We start from the raw sequence: 15817 nt of genomic DNA, 5'->3' as shown, positions 1-15817 counted from the left end.
TAATTTATATATATTCACTCAGATTATTAGATAAATTTTAGTAATTATATATATCATGAGTAATATAAATGTTAAAAATATAGTAATATTATTTAATTATTCTAATTATTATTTGTATAATACTATTAGTTAAGTAAATTTAATCAAGTCTTTAATTGTTTTTAATATATTTAAAATGAAAATTTTTTAACATTTTTTTTAATTTTAAATTAATATAGTAATTACTAGGTTATAATATGTCGATCATAATTTAATTTTATTCACATAATTTTAGTCCTTCCAAAATCTATATTGCAATTTTACTTATTAGTCAAAATCTATATTTACATGATTTATTTTCCATGATAATTTACATCTCGATTAGATCTCATGAATAATTCTTTTTATAATTTTATTCACATAATTTTAGTCCTTCCAAAATCTATACTGCAATCTTAATTATTAGTCAAAATTTATATTCATATAATTTATTTTTCATGATAATTTACATCTCGATTAGATCTCATGAATAATTCTTTTTATAGATAAAATTATTAATTGATTGTATTTTAATTTTTCAGTTATATGTCAGAGTTAATTCTTATTTAAAGTAGATGTAAATAATAAAGAACCAAATAAAATATTTACCTCAAGTTATCTCGAATCATTAAATTTTTTTACCAATAACGTGTCATTAATAATCTCCTCTAAAAGTTTAAGTTGTATAAATACAATTGGATAATTTTAATAATTAAATTATATATATAAATAATGTATATAGAAATATGACTATTAAATTGAATAATTTAATTTTTTTACTTTAATGTTTAAAAGATATTTTATTATTTTTGTAATAAAATTAAAATTTTAACATTCTCATAATCAGATTAAAATAGACAAACACAAAAAAAATACTAAAAAAAATCAAATTAAGATTATAATGTCTAACATAATCAAGCATTGTTACATCTAATATGATTTTTTAGTCGTTTAAAATAAAGTAAAATGATATTTATCATTTTTAATATAAAAATTCAATGAATATACTTGGTTTAGGTATAATTATAAGAATAAAATCAATTTTAAATATAAATAGGATAAATAAGAATAAAAATTAGTGTAATAGATTATTCAATTTATAAAATATCAATATGATTTTTTCTACAAGTGTTTAAATATAAATTATGTGTCATTATTATATGAAAGATACTATTTAAATTATAAAATTGTGTGTCATTAATACATGAAAGGTTATTTTATTAATTATAATTCACTTATGTAATGTAATTTTAATTTATAATTGGATTTGTCAAAAAAATTGAAAAATAATTAAATATAATAGAAATTTATTTGTGTGAAGGGTGAAATGGTCATTTCGACCGTTAAAGGAGTGAAATGTGGTTGTGTTACATGCGCAAATGAATAAAAAATATACTTTAATTATAAATTGATTTAATATCAAATGAGTCCTAAAATTTAAAAAAAAAATTGCACAAAGATCCTGGTCCTCTAAGGACCTTAATATTCTTTCCCCACGGTAGAACTCTCCATCATTCTTAACTTTCTTTTAATTATAATAATTACTAAATTAATATAGTAAATGATTTTCGCACAATATTTTTAGAAACACATTATTATTGAGAAAAATGTTTAGAACTCTCAACAATATAACCATTTATATATTTCATTGAACCAGTAATAGACCTAAAATTTTTAGCAGCGAGAGAAAAAATAATACAAAAAAATAATATAAAAATTAATATTAAAATAGTTAGATATCTAAAATTCAAAGCACATTAATCATGTTTAATTTCTTTTCATTTTAATTAATACATAAAAAAGTAGGTTAATTTAAAGTATGTTAATTTAAAAGTATTTTCTTCTCATTTAATATTTTGGTCATGTTACTTAATATGTTCATTGCTAATACAAAATATAAAAGTTGAAAAATTTATAGAAAATATAACTTAAACTGAACAAAAATTATAAAAAGACAAAAATTCAAATAAAATAATCACAATTCTATAAGTGTGTGTGATTTGAAAAGCCAGAGTTGGATTTAGATGATTAGATGATTATCATTATTATTATTTATTTGAGTAAATATGATTTTGTCTAATCTTAATAGATTAAATTCATATAATACAGTAATTTTTATTATTATATTAATATTTAATAACATAACTGTTGTACACAAAAATATATTTTTTTAAATATAGCGACATACACATTATTACAATAGACTCTTTGTATATATATATTTTTGTTTTTAGTTAAGATTCAATGGTAGGTGTAAATGTCCCCACAACCTTATGAGTAGGTCTATTCTCGCTTCATTCTATAAATTTAAATTTTTAAAATAAACGATTTTATAAATATCAGAATTTCTATAACCAAAAAATTTAAAGCTTGATTGTTGTTGATCCTAAACTCTTTCATGAAATAATCTTTTTGAGAATCGAAATATAATCATTTATATTCTTTCTATTAGTTTAAATTTTTAGAACAAATACTTTAACGATAAAAATACATCACTACTAATTATATATATATACATATATATATATATATATATATATATATATATATATATATATATATATATATATATATATATATATATATATATATATTCATTTTCTTGTTGACTCTTAATTTTCAAGAGCAGAATCCCAGAATTCGCTCTTTCAACATGTCAAAGTTAGGGGTTTTTCGTGGCTTTCAAAATATTAATACAAAAATATCCATATATATAATATTGTAGGTAGGAGCTAGGTGAAATATTAGGAAAATACCAAAAATTAATTTTACCATAAAATAAGATTAAAATCAAAATTTTAAGCAGAGGTAAACTAAAATTTGTATATAATTTATATAAAAAAAATTGGGAGAGTCATTTCCCCCTCTTCCTCTTGTAGCTAGGTGTATAGTTCCTCACACTAGCTCTACCGAAGTTGAATGTATAATAAAATTCATCTAATAGTAGTTAGTTTGTTTTTTAGAATACAACATAGTGTTTGAACTATTGGAGCTACCTCAGATCCTGATGATAGTTAGATAAAGATAAACAATTCATTAAGATATTTGATTCAAATTAGGCCTAGACACTCATTATTGATTGATTGTGGAACATTCCAATCTTTGATAGAGGTGTTAGCACGTAACTTTACGTGAAAGTTAAGTATATGGAGCCAGTTTGGACGTTTATTAGGCATATCAACAAATGAACCAATAAATAGCCTCACCATTCTTGGCATTATCTTTATTTATTGGACTTGTTCTTTAATATTTATCAATCAAATATTTTAACTCAGATTGTTTAATTTGTACGAGAAGTAAAGTTAGTCGAATAGTTAGTTCATACTTAATTTTGTATATAGTAATTCATTGATTGGTAAAATTTTTTTAAATTAAACTTAAATAATTTGTGATAGAATAATTTTTTACTTGACGAATTGGAGATAGTATGAAAAAAAAAAAATCGTTTGTATATATAGAGATGATAATAAATTTAATCATCGCTTTAATTGACAGTAAATACCTTGGATAAACGAGAAAGCATATAAACAAATTAAATAATGCTTTACTAGCTAGTATATATATGAATAAGCTATCAAAAATGTTATGAAAGTGAACTCTTTTTATTAATTGAATAAATAAATAATATAATTGTAAATTAATACATTTAATACTATGATTAAATCATTTTATTTTTCATTAAAAACTTAAAATACATATATTTTTTTTAAACCGTCCCCCTCTTTTTTTTTTCTTTTACCATATTCTGATGACAGTCACAACTCAAAGTGAATCATTTAATAATTACAGAGTAATTGTTTTAGTATAAATATTTTAAAATTCATTAATAAATAAATAAAGACATATTTGGAGTATGATGATAATGCTGTTGACGAAGAAGAAAAAAGAAAACAAAAAAGGCAATAATAATAAGAATAAACCAAGCGATGCATTATTATTTTGCTCGATGTTCAGTGGACAGGGCTTTGAATTTGTTGAGAATATAGGTAGCACTTAGCATGCATGCATGCATGATGCTCTCATAATTCATATTTGATGCCAAATATATAAACTAGTTTGTTGTGAAAACGTGTAAAGCCTTTTGGTTGGATTTTGGAAAAAATCATTAGGTGCTGTCGGTATAAATTATAATTCTTGCAATCATATATTAATTGAATAATAAATTATTAATAAATATTTATAATAAAAATTTATTTTTTAAATAAAAAATTGGTAAAATAATTAAATGAGAAAATAATTATTATGAATTTATAACTTTTATTAAATGCATATTTTATTATTTTAATTTAAAAATAATAAACTTTTTATTTTATTATTTTATCAATTTTTTATTTTAAAAAAAATCTTAATCCTTATAACAAGTCTACTTTAACATATATGATATAAATTAATTGGAGAAAATAAATATTTTTATTTTAATTTTAGAGTACCTAACAATGACCCATATTTTAAGAATAAGAAAATTTAGGGTCAGTATTTTAATTAAAATTTAGTCAATACTTAACTAGTAAAAAAAATAAATAATTTTATATTAATAGATATAATTTTATATTATTAAAAATATTATTAATAACTATAAATTATAAAATTTTCTGATTTTTTAATTTTTTTTTAGGAATTAGATGAATTACAATATTACATACTAAACAATTTGATTAGGTTATCACAATCAACACTGAATTAAATACATTATCCATTATGTCGTTATGTTAGTTAATTATTCAATATACGATTGCCAACAACCAAGCAGCTATAATGCGGTTTTCAAGTGAGATCTCAATGTGACTTTCTTTTCTTTAAAATTTTATTTTTTTTGAAAGATATTAAAATGATATTTTTTTATTTATAAAATATATACTTTACTCTTTTATAATTTTTAAAATATTTTATATTTTAATTTATTTTAAATTTTTTGTATTAACTAATATTAATTTTATCTATTTTTTTAAAAAAATATTTTTTACAAAAATACCCTTTAATAATAAAAATTTTATATTTTGTTATTAAACTTTTTTTATCAAAATATCTTTTAATAAATTATTTTTACGGATTAAATTGTATTTTTTAAAATATTTTTTTTAAAATTTTAACAACTAAATTACTTTTTTTTAAGATATCTTTCAATAATTTTTTAATTATAAGAAAATTTGCTTTGTGAAAATGTGGAGGAACGAGATGTTAATCTTTTAAATTTAAAATTTATCTATCTTGACTTATTTTTAAGTTTTGATAAAATTATAATAATTTTCAATAGTTCTATAGAATAAATTATTTATTAATATTAATTGTTATACATATTAACCGTGATAAGATTTTTTAATTTAATATTAAAATAATAAACATTGATATCGAAAAATTAATAATAAAGTACAAAATAATTGTTAACGAAAATTTTGGTAAAATCATAATTTAATAATTAAAAAAATTTATTGAAGAGTATCTTAAGAAAAAATAATTTAATCATTAAATTTTTTTTAAAGAATATTTTGATAAAAATATAATTTAATCAATAGAAAATAATTTGTTAAAGGGCATTTTGATAGATAAAATTTAATAACCAAAAAATAAAAGTTTTGCTAAAGAGTATTTTTATAAAAAATAATTTATTTTTCTTAAAAAATGAGTAAAGTTAACCTTAGTTAACACAAAAAAATTTAAAATGAATTAAAGAGGAGATTTTTAGTTTTTTAAAAGTTACGAGGGAGGAGAGTGTACATTTTACAAATATAGAAAAAGAAAATATCATTTTAGTATCTTTCAAAAGAGAGGAATAAAATTTTCTGTTTTTTTTTTATTATAATTTTATTACATTCACATATCAAATTTAAATCTAACATCTTTTGTATATATATTTTAAACTTCTCACTACTAAATCACTTCTCATGAAATTTTGGTTAAAAAATAATTAAGTATTAAAATAGATGATTTACTATTTCGTACTGCAATAGATTTTTATTTTTTAAAAAATATCATCTTAACTTTATGAGTCTCAATTTGATTTTTGAATTACACAAATATTTGAAAAGCTTGAAATTTCATGCAAATTGAAAAAGGCTCCAAATGTCAATATATATCATATCAAGGGAGCAGTGAAATTAAAAGAATCATTAGTAAAGGACAACAAATGCATTTCAGTCAAACAACATGGTTCATAAAATCGCAATTTTATTGATTCATTAGAAGGAAGAGATCACTACTAAAAAAATATTTATTACAGACAGATATTTTTTATAGATTTTATCCCATAAAAATACAGATAAATTTTGTAAGAAAATTTCTATTAAAAATGAAGGAAAATGGATTAGGATAAATTACAGACAAAAAAGAGAATATATCGATAATTTTATTGAAAAAATTAATTTTTTTTGAGAAATAGTTACTGATGGATTATTACAGATAGAAAATCTGTCTATAATTTAAAATATTCTGTCAGAAAAATTGAGTTAAACCTAGTATTTTCCTAACTCTATCGAGCTCCATTCACACCACACAATTCAAACGATCTTGTTCCTTTCTCCATCAACGAGCTACTACTTCTCTCTGCTGCTGCCACCGTCGCTCGCATCGCACGAGCCCCTTCCACCGCTCGCATCGCACGAGCCCCCTCCGCCGCCGTTCTCGTCGCATTGCTCCCTTCGTCGCTATTGTCACAGAGCCCTCTCCGCTGCTTTCGACGCGTCTACTCCCTTCATCGTCGTCGTCGTAGATCTCTCTCTGCCACCGCTCTAATCTGAACACTAATTTTGTGATTCTGTTGCTTGGAGGTTAGATTTTCAATCCGCTAATTAACTGAAATTGAAGCCCTCCATTTTTCTTCACTTGTTGGTTAGATTTTCAATTTCATTCAATTAATTCCTCTTTTCAATTTCATGGAATGGTGTGATATAATTCAGCAAGATATATGCTGTTCGTAATCTCTGACCTGCTCGTAATTCCTCTTTTCAATTTCATGTAACGGTGTGATATATGCTATAGTTGTCTCGAACAGAAATTTAATTCAGTTAATACTAGTTTGGATTCATCAATTTCAGCTTTCTGCTATCTCTTGTTCAGCGGTTAGTTTCTTCAGCGTTTCGTTCATTTCCTTGTTCTTATTCTGCAATTTGATAATGGTGATTGATGATTCTGTTATGTTAATTTTTGTAAGAGCTTAATTTGGGAAAGGATAGGGTAAGCATTTGCAATGAGTTCATCACTGCACTCTTAATTTCAGAAATACAAATTGTTTTGTTAATTTTGATTCGATGTATTTTGTTTCAGATAAAAACATTGCAACATGAGATTTCATGCAAATCTGCTTTAATCAAAGCAAATGCCCTAAACGCTGGTAGTAACGAAGATGGGGACACAACAACTTTACAACTATCATAGTGCATAGAAAGAGATCATTGTCATATTTTCCTATGTAATGATACAAACCAATCTATCTTCATGTGTCTCATATTCTAATCTTTATTTTCCTTCTGCATGTTCATCAATGAACTCTATGCAGTGAGTTCCCTTTGTTTCTTCAATTGAGTTTGAGACAAAAGTTATTGAGGTTTTATACCTTGTTCTTTTTATTAGGTGCTCAACGATCCTGTCCAGCGCAAGGTTAATGATGAAATTTATGGATATTCTTTGACTTCAATGAATCCTTTTGTGGATGATTCTAGCCCCAAGGATCATGCTTTTGTTGATGAATTCAGCTGCATAGGTACTTTACTCTATATACAGTGTTATTTTGTTTTTTTATGTTTATGTCAGCACCAAACACATTTCATAAGCCCCTAATGTCTACCTATTTTACCTCTTTACAAACAAAGAAGAGCTGTGATTCTCTCAGTAATGATTCTTTTATAGAAAATTGTATTTAAAAATGTATTAGCAAGATTCATTCAAGTCATGCAAAAGAGACTACTTCCTAAATGCAAAATGCTTTAAATAATAGGCTTTATTTTTATTGTAAGATGATGCTTTAGAGTCTACAAAGCTTTTCCATGTATGTAATTATGCTTCAAATCCTTCAACAGGCTGCAAAATTTGTACCAATGTAGCCCCTGATGTGATTGCAATAGAGAAAGACTTTGGAAGAGCTAGGGTATATAGCCAATGTGGGAACCCTGAATTAGTTTAGCAGGCGATCGACAGTTGGTATGTATATGAACATCACTCTCATAGACTATGTTTATCGATCATTTCTAATATTATTCTTCCTTTCTTGATCGTGCCTTGAACAAGATTACTTCTGCTGACAGTGAATGTAAGATTAAGTTCTTCTTAGTCATAGGCTACATGATGAATGAACTCTCATGAATCAAGCTAATTACATTTTATAATATTCACTGTTTTCTAACAGCATAAAAAATTATAAAATCGGCCATGTATTTTATTGATGATAATTCCAATCCCAAACACTTTTAAAAAATCTATGCCTCTGTCTATTAGAAGTTCACAGTCCCTTCCTTTTCCATTGGGATCTCAGATATTTGAGTATTAGAAGTTCTTGTATGGAAATGATATTTCAGTGTAACAACTAAGCTAATCAAGATTACTAGAATTAATTTGACAATTTTTTCTTTTTTGGGAGTATTTTAGCCCTGTGGACTGCATTCATTGGACATCTACTGCACAACTATCATTACTTGAAGATGAAATGCATTGAATAGAAAGAGTCAACGTAAGGCCTTTTGTTCATACCCTGGGTCAAGTTGTCCGACCCAGGATGTTTAGCGACAAGCCGACCGACCTCTTCAGGTCAGACTATCCGACCTCTTCTCAAAGAGCTCGGCCAAATGCCCGAAGGAGCCCAAAGCAGGCCCAAAATGAAGGAACACAGCCCAATCTAAAGGCAGCTAAAGCCCAGAAAGATAAAGGCGGTTCCCTTGAAGATAAGATGACCTCACTTAAAGATAAGATAAAGATAAAGATAAGATAACTAACTTATCTTATCCACAGGAGGCCACATCTCACCATTATAAATACACTGAAGCACCCAAGTATAACTCATACTCTGATTCTACTCAATACCTGCTTAATACTCTTGCTAACTTAAGCATCGGAGTCCCTTGCAGGTACCCCCACCCTCCGGGGATGAAGGATCAGCATCATCACCAAGTCCAACGAGTCGAACACAGCGACTTCGACCACGATCATCAGATCGGACTCCGCAGCTCTGACCAGCATAGAAGATCTCGTCCAAGATCGACCTCTAGTTTCAGGTAACCCTCGGAACATTGGCGCCGTTGCCGGGGAACCTGGAAGTCACCCCATTAACATGGCAGATGACCATGACAACGACCACGATTCAGGTTTGGAAGACAGAACGCCGCATAAAAATGCGGACACAATACTCAAAGAAACTCCAGAAACCAACGGAGACAAAAATTCATCAAATCCAGGAGTAATGGAAGCACTTCAAAATCGATTGGAGCAGCTCGAAAAAGAAGACGAGCATCAACGGGAAGCCAAGAAGGACCTCCGAAGGGAAACTAGGCGACGCCGAGAGTTAAAAGATAAGCTCTTAAAACTCGAAGCTGATCTCAAAACCGAGACGGCTCGATCTAGTCACGAAGATAGCCCCCACAAAGATCAAGACCCATTCACCAAAGAGATCATGAAAGCTAAAGGTCCCAAAGGACTTCAAAGCTCCCAACATGACTCCGTACGACGGCACATCAGATCCAAGCTATCATCTTAGCAATTTCAGAAGCAGGATGTATCTCACGGAGGCCTCAGATGCAATCTGTTATTCTCCATCCAGAAGGACAAAACCAAACACGCATCAAGCCTATTAGGGATCAAGCAAGGAGATCGAGAGAGCCTTCGCAACTACATGGAAAGATTCAACAAAACATGTCTGGACATACAAAGTCTGCCAACAGAAGCAGCTATTAAGGGTCTCATCAATGGTCTACGAGAAGGACCTTTTAGCCACTCAATATCCAAGAAGCACCCAAACATCTCTAAACGAGGTACAAGAACGAGTAGAGAAGTACATCAACATGGAGAAAAACTCTCGACTAGGAGAGATCTCAAAAACCAAACATTCCTACTCCTCTCGGGATAAGGATAAAGTGTCCAAGAAGAAGAAAGATCAACATGGAGAGAAGCCTAGAAAATACCACAATTACACCCCTTTGGGTGTCTCTTGTGGATGTCTACCGAGAAATATGCAATATCGAGAAGATCCCACCACCTCGCCTAATCCAAAACCAAAGAGGTCGGACGCGTTGAAGGTCCACCTCACACCAAAGAGGTCGGACAAAGTTGAAGGTCCACCTCACACCAAAGAGGTCAGACGCGTTGAAGGTCCACCTCACACTAAAGAGGTCGGACAAAATTGAAGGTCAACCTCACTCCAAAGAGGTCGGACGAGTTGAAGGTCCACCTCACACCAAAGAGGTCGGACAAAGTTGAAGGTCCACCTCACACCAAAGAGGTCGGACGAGTTGAAGGTCCACCTCACACCAAAGAGGTCGGACAAAGTTGAAGGTCCACCTCACACCAAAGAGGTCGGAAGAGTTGAAGGTCCATCTCACACCAAAGAGGTCGGACAAAATTAAAGGTCAACCTCACACCAAAGAGGTCAGACGAGTTGAAGGTCCACCTCACACCAAAGAGGTCGGACAAAGTTGAAGGTCCACCTCACACCAAAGAGGTCGGAAGAGTTAAAGGTCCACCTCACACCAAAGAGGTCGAACAAAATTGAAGGTCAACCTCACACCAAAGAGGTCGGACAAGTCGAAGCTCAACCTCACACCAAAGAGGTCGGACAAGTTGAAAGTCCACCTCACATCGAGGAGGTCGGGCGAGTTAAGGTCCACCTCACACCAAAGATATCGGGCAAGTTTAGGGTCCACCTCACACCAAAGAGGTCGGACGAGATGAAGGTCCACCTCAAACCGAAGATATCAGGCGAATTGAAGGTCCACCTCACACCAAAGAGGTCGGACGAGTTGAAAGTCCACCTCACACCAAAGAGATCAGACGAGTTAAATATCTACCTCACACCAAAGAGGTCGAACGAGTTGAACGTCCACCTCACACCAAAAAGGTCGGACGAGTTGAAAAGGACAACGGAGTACGAACAAGCCTTCCGAGATTTCAAAATTCTTGGGGCAATCACCCATTCTTTTCAGACCACGGGAAAGTGAAGAACTCATTACACCTCGCAGTGGGAAGTCAGGCAATAGCCTCAGCACTAGTCAAGATAAAAGTGGGCAAAAACCCGTCTACTTCATCAGCAAAGCTCTACAAGGGACCGAACTAAACCATCAACAGATAGAAAAAGTTTGCCTACACCCTCATACTCACCTCTCGATGACTCCACCCATACTTTCAAGCTCACACTATCAGAGTTCGGACCAACCAGCCCATAAAAAGACATCCTATAGAAAACAAACTTAGCTGGAAGAATTCTACATAGGACAGCCCAGATAATTCGGGGGACTCTGGACAAAACCAGAAAACATCTTGGACAATTCAGGGGACCCTGGACAAAAACAGAAAACAGCTCGGACAAATCGGGGAAAATGAAGTCCGACACATAGAAACATAGAATGCCCGAGCTAATGCACTTCCAAAACCGGCCAGCACCAATAGCTCGGACAATTCGGGGATATGAGGTCCGACACATACCTCGGGAGCAGAACGCTTGAGCTGATGCATTTTCAAAACTAGCCAACACCAAACTAGGGGGCAATAACAGAAGCCTCATCCAGGCTACATCACAAGACCACAACAAGTCAATCTCAGGGATGTACTCAGGGTCAGCCATAGTAACACGCATTAAAAAACTATGGAATCCAGCCAATTAGACATGCCGTCTGGGATCTTAGTATACATCTCAAAGACATAGGTCAACTATGGGGTTACTACCAAACAACTCGGGCAACAACTCGAACAATAACAGCAAAATATCAGGTGTCAAATACAACAGTAAAAGGGAAACCCCAGGACTCACACGAAGGTCGAGGGGCACCCTTTGGAGGCAACAAACGGAGCAAAAACCCAAATACAAAGTCAAAGCTTTACATCAAAAAGCATGCCAACTTCCACATTGCCCCACCAGAGGAGCTCATCAGTGTAACATCACCTTGGCCGTTCGCAAAGAGGGGACTCGACCTCCTCGGACTATTTTCCCAAGGATTGGGACAAGTCAAGTTCCTCATTGTAGGGGTGTTCATAAAATGGATTGAGGCAGAGCCCCTAGCTAGTGCCACTGCTCAAAGAAGTCAAAAATTCTTGTACATAAACATTATTACAAGCACCAATTCACATCCGTAGAACACCCACAAGCCAATGGACAAGTAGAAGCTGCCAACAAAGTCATACTAGCTAGGTTAAAACGGAGAGCTTGGGCTGAAGAGCTCCCACAAGTCCTATGGGCATATCGGACAACTCCATACTTCACCACGGGGGAATCACCCTTCCGATTGATTTACGGAATGGAGGCAATGATCCCAGTAGAGATCAAAGAAGGATCCCCCAGAATGATCTTCTACAATGAAGAGGTTAACTCCCAAATCCAAAGGAAAGAACTCGACCTACTTCCAAGAGTCTGAGAGAGAGCTCCGATCAAGGAAGAGGCGTTAAAACGTCGAATGGCCTCAAGATACAATCAGAAGGTAGTACATCGAAGCCTTGCCAACCACAACCTCATCCTAATCCGAAATGATATCGGAACAACTCGACCTGGAGAAGAAAAGCTAGCAGCTAACTGGAAAGGACCATACCAAGTTGTTTAAAAGAACTGGGGAAAGGTTGCTACAGACTGTCCGAACTCGAAGGGCAAGAGCTACCAAGGTCATGGCATGCCTGCAATCTAAAAAGGGCACCAGACCGAGATCCAAAAAGATTGCCCAACCTAGAAAGGTAATTACTAACATGTACACACTCTTATCTTTATATTATTGTTTAAAAGATTGCAGATTCCCTAAAAAGTTTCCTACCAAGACGCCCGACTACGGCAGGTCGGCAAGGTGAAACACCAAAATCACCGCCCGATTACGACAAAGTCGGCAAGATGAAAACCAAACCCATCGTCCGATTACAAAGCGACAAGTCGGCAAGGTGAAAACCAACTTCACCGCCCGACCACGATGAAAACCAAATTCATCATTTGATTTTGACAAAGTGAAAACAAAATTCACTGCTATACCAAGACGCATTAATCTGGAACGCAAATTTCACTGCCGGATCACGACAAGGTCGACGGGGTGAAAACCAAATTCACCGCCCGATCATGATAAAAGTCGGCAAAGATGAAACCAGAATTCATCACTCGATTTCGACAAGGTCGGCAAAAAAGTGAAAGCAGAGTTTATCGCCCGATTATAAAGCAACAGATCGGCAGAAAGTGAAAAATAATTTCACTGCACGATCACGATAAAGACAACCGTCCGATAAAGGTGAAAACGCGATTCACCCAAAGGACAATCTAGATATGACAACCACTTTCTACAAATCGGCAAAGATGAACACATAATAATGTAAGAAGTTATCGAAAGTGATCTAGAAAAAGAACCTGACGAGGTCTTACGGATCGCTAAAATAATAACTTAAGGACTGGTCGAACGTTAAGAAGTCGAACCAAGTCAACCCAAGTTATAAGTAAACCCTGGAAAGAGGGCTGACCAACCCTATTAAAGAGGATTACTTTAACTTAGAAGGGCTTGACATAACAAAGTCAGCCCAAAACAAAAAGTTATACAAGTAGTCCCTGAAAGAGATCTGACAAAGATCCAAGAAGGAGGACTACAAAAAATAACTTAAAGGAGACCGACATAACCAAGTCGGACTCCTACCACTAAAAAGTTATACAAGTAGTCCCTGAAAGAGATCTGACAAAGATCCAAGAAAGAAGACTACAAAAAATAACTTAAAGGAGACCGACATAACCAAGTCGGACCCCTACCACTAAAAAGTTATCAAAGTAATCCCTGAAAGAGACCTGACAAAGGTCCAAGAAAGAGGATTACAGACATAACGCAGAAGAGACCGACATGATGAAGTCGGACTCCTACAAAAAGTTACAAAGGTAATCCCTGAAAGAGACTTGAACAAAGTCCAAGAATGAGGATTACCAAATAACTCGACAGGGTCCGACATGACGAAGTCGGCCCAAAATATAAAGCTACAAAGATAATCCCTAAAAGAGACCTGAACAAGGTCCAAGAAAGAGGATTACCAAGCAACTCGACAGGGTCTGACATGACGAAGTCGGCCCAAACTATAAAGCTACAAAAGTAACCCCTGAAAGAGACCCAAATGAGGTCCAAAAAAGAGGGTTATAGCAACTTGGACTGACAAGAAGAAGTCGGACCAACAAAAGCAACAGCTTGGACCGACAAGAAAAAGTCGGACCAACGAAAGCTACAGCTTGGACCGATACGAAGAAGTCGGACCAACGAAAGCTACAGCTTGGACCGACAAGAAGAAGTCGGACCAACGGAAAACGTGCGCTAAAACGGACATAGCTCTGCCCAAAAAGTCATGGCTCTACGACAAGGCTATCAAAAACTGTTCAGAATGACTAAAAAGTGTTCTACGAAAACACTAAAGAGTCGTCGGATAAATTAGCCCCAAGGACCACCTCGACCAAGCAGAAAGTGGACGAAACCAGAAGTGATCAAAAGAGGTCGGACAATAAAGTACCGACACTCTACAAAGATCCACAAAAAAGGACAAAGACATCTCGCAACGGCCAGAGGAAGGCCAGAAATGCTTTGCTAAAAAATACGAAGTCTTGGAAAAAGACACTTCTTAAAAAGCAAAAGCACAAATCAAAGACGGAGCTAAAAAGTCATCCAAAACAAACTATAAAGAGGTTCCCCATCGAACACTACCTAAAAAGTTGTTGGATTATGACTAAAAAGCCCGAACAGCAAAGATAAACAAGTCGGAAGAAGGCTGAAAAACTCCCCTCAACAAAGTAAAAGGGACAATATCAGACTCGCACAAAGAGAAACTTTTCAAAAGATCGACCAAAGTCAGGATGCTTGAGCACGACTTCCCCGAAGAGATCGAAACTCTGAAAGCACGGTCTCACGAAAAAGTCTGAACTCAAGCAAGGGCAAAGTCATACAGGTCGACGTCAGCTAAAGAAGAGGTGCAAGTATGATCTCAAAAAAGAACAAAGCTATAAAGGTTCAAAAACAACCTAAGGCTAAAAAATTCTCAGCCAAAAGGGATACAACTCCACTCAAAGAAGGCACAATCTCAAACAGGGCTGCGAACGTCATCCGAGACTAAAAAAGGTTCTACATAAAGAACACTAAAAAAGTCATTGGACATATCACTAAAAGTCCGGATATCAAGCCGCAAGGACAACTTCGCCAAAGCAGAGGGTTGTCAACACAAACTTAAAGCAAGGCGTGATACAGAAGGCAAGGGTAGAAAACCCACGCTACCACTCAAAAGAGGTTGGACTGTGAAGTACAAAACCTCTAGAAAATCTACAAAGATTGCAAAGCAATGAAGAAACAAGCCAGACAGATGCTTGAGCACGACTTCCAAAGAGATCGGAGCTCTGAAAAGCATGATCTCATGGAAAGATCGAACTCAAGCAGGGGCACTGTTCATACCCTGGGTCAAGCTGTCCGACCTAGGATGTTTAGCGACAAGCCGACCGACCTCTTCAGGTCAGGCTATCCGACCTCTTCTCAAAGAGCTCGGCCAAATGCCCGACCTCTTCTCAAAGAGCTCGGCCAAATCGCCAAAGGAGCCCAAAGCAGGCCCAAAACGAAGGAACACAGCCTAATCTAAAGGCAGCCAAAGCCCAGAAAGATAAAGGCAGTTCCGTTGAAGATAAGATGAC

The sequence above is a fragment of the Arachis hypogaea genome, chromosome 2, assembly GCF_003086295.3.
Source record: "Arachis hypogaea cultivar Tifrunner chromosome 2, arahy.Tifrunner.gnm2.J5K5, whole genome shotgun sequence".
In the NCBI taxonomy this organism is placed as follows: Eukaryota; Viridiplantae; Streptophyta; class Magnoliopsida; order Fabales; family Fabaceae; genus Arachis; species Arachis hypogaea.
This window is presented reverse-complemented; position numbering follows the sequence as displayed.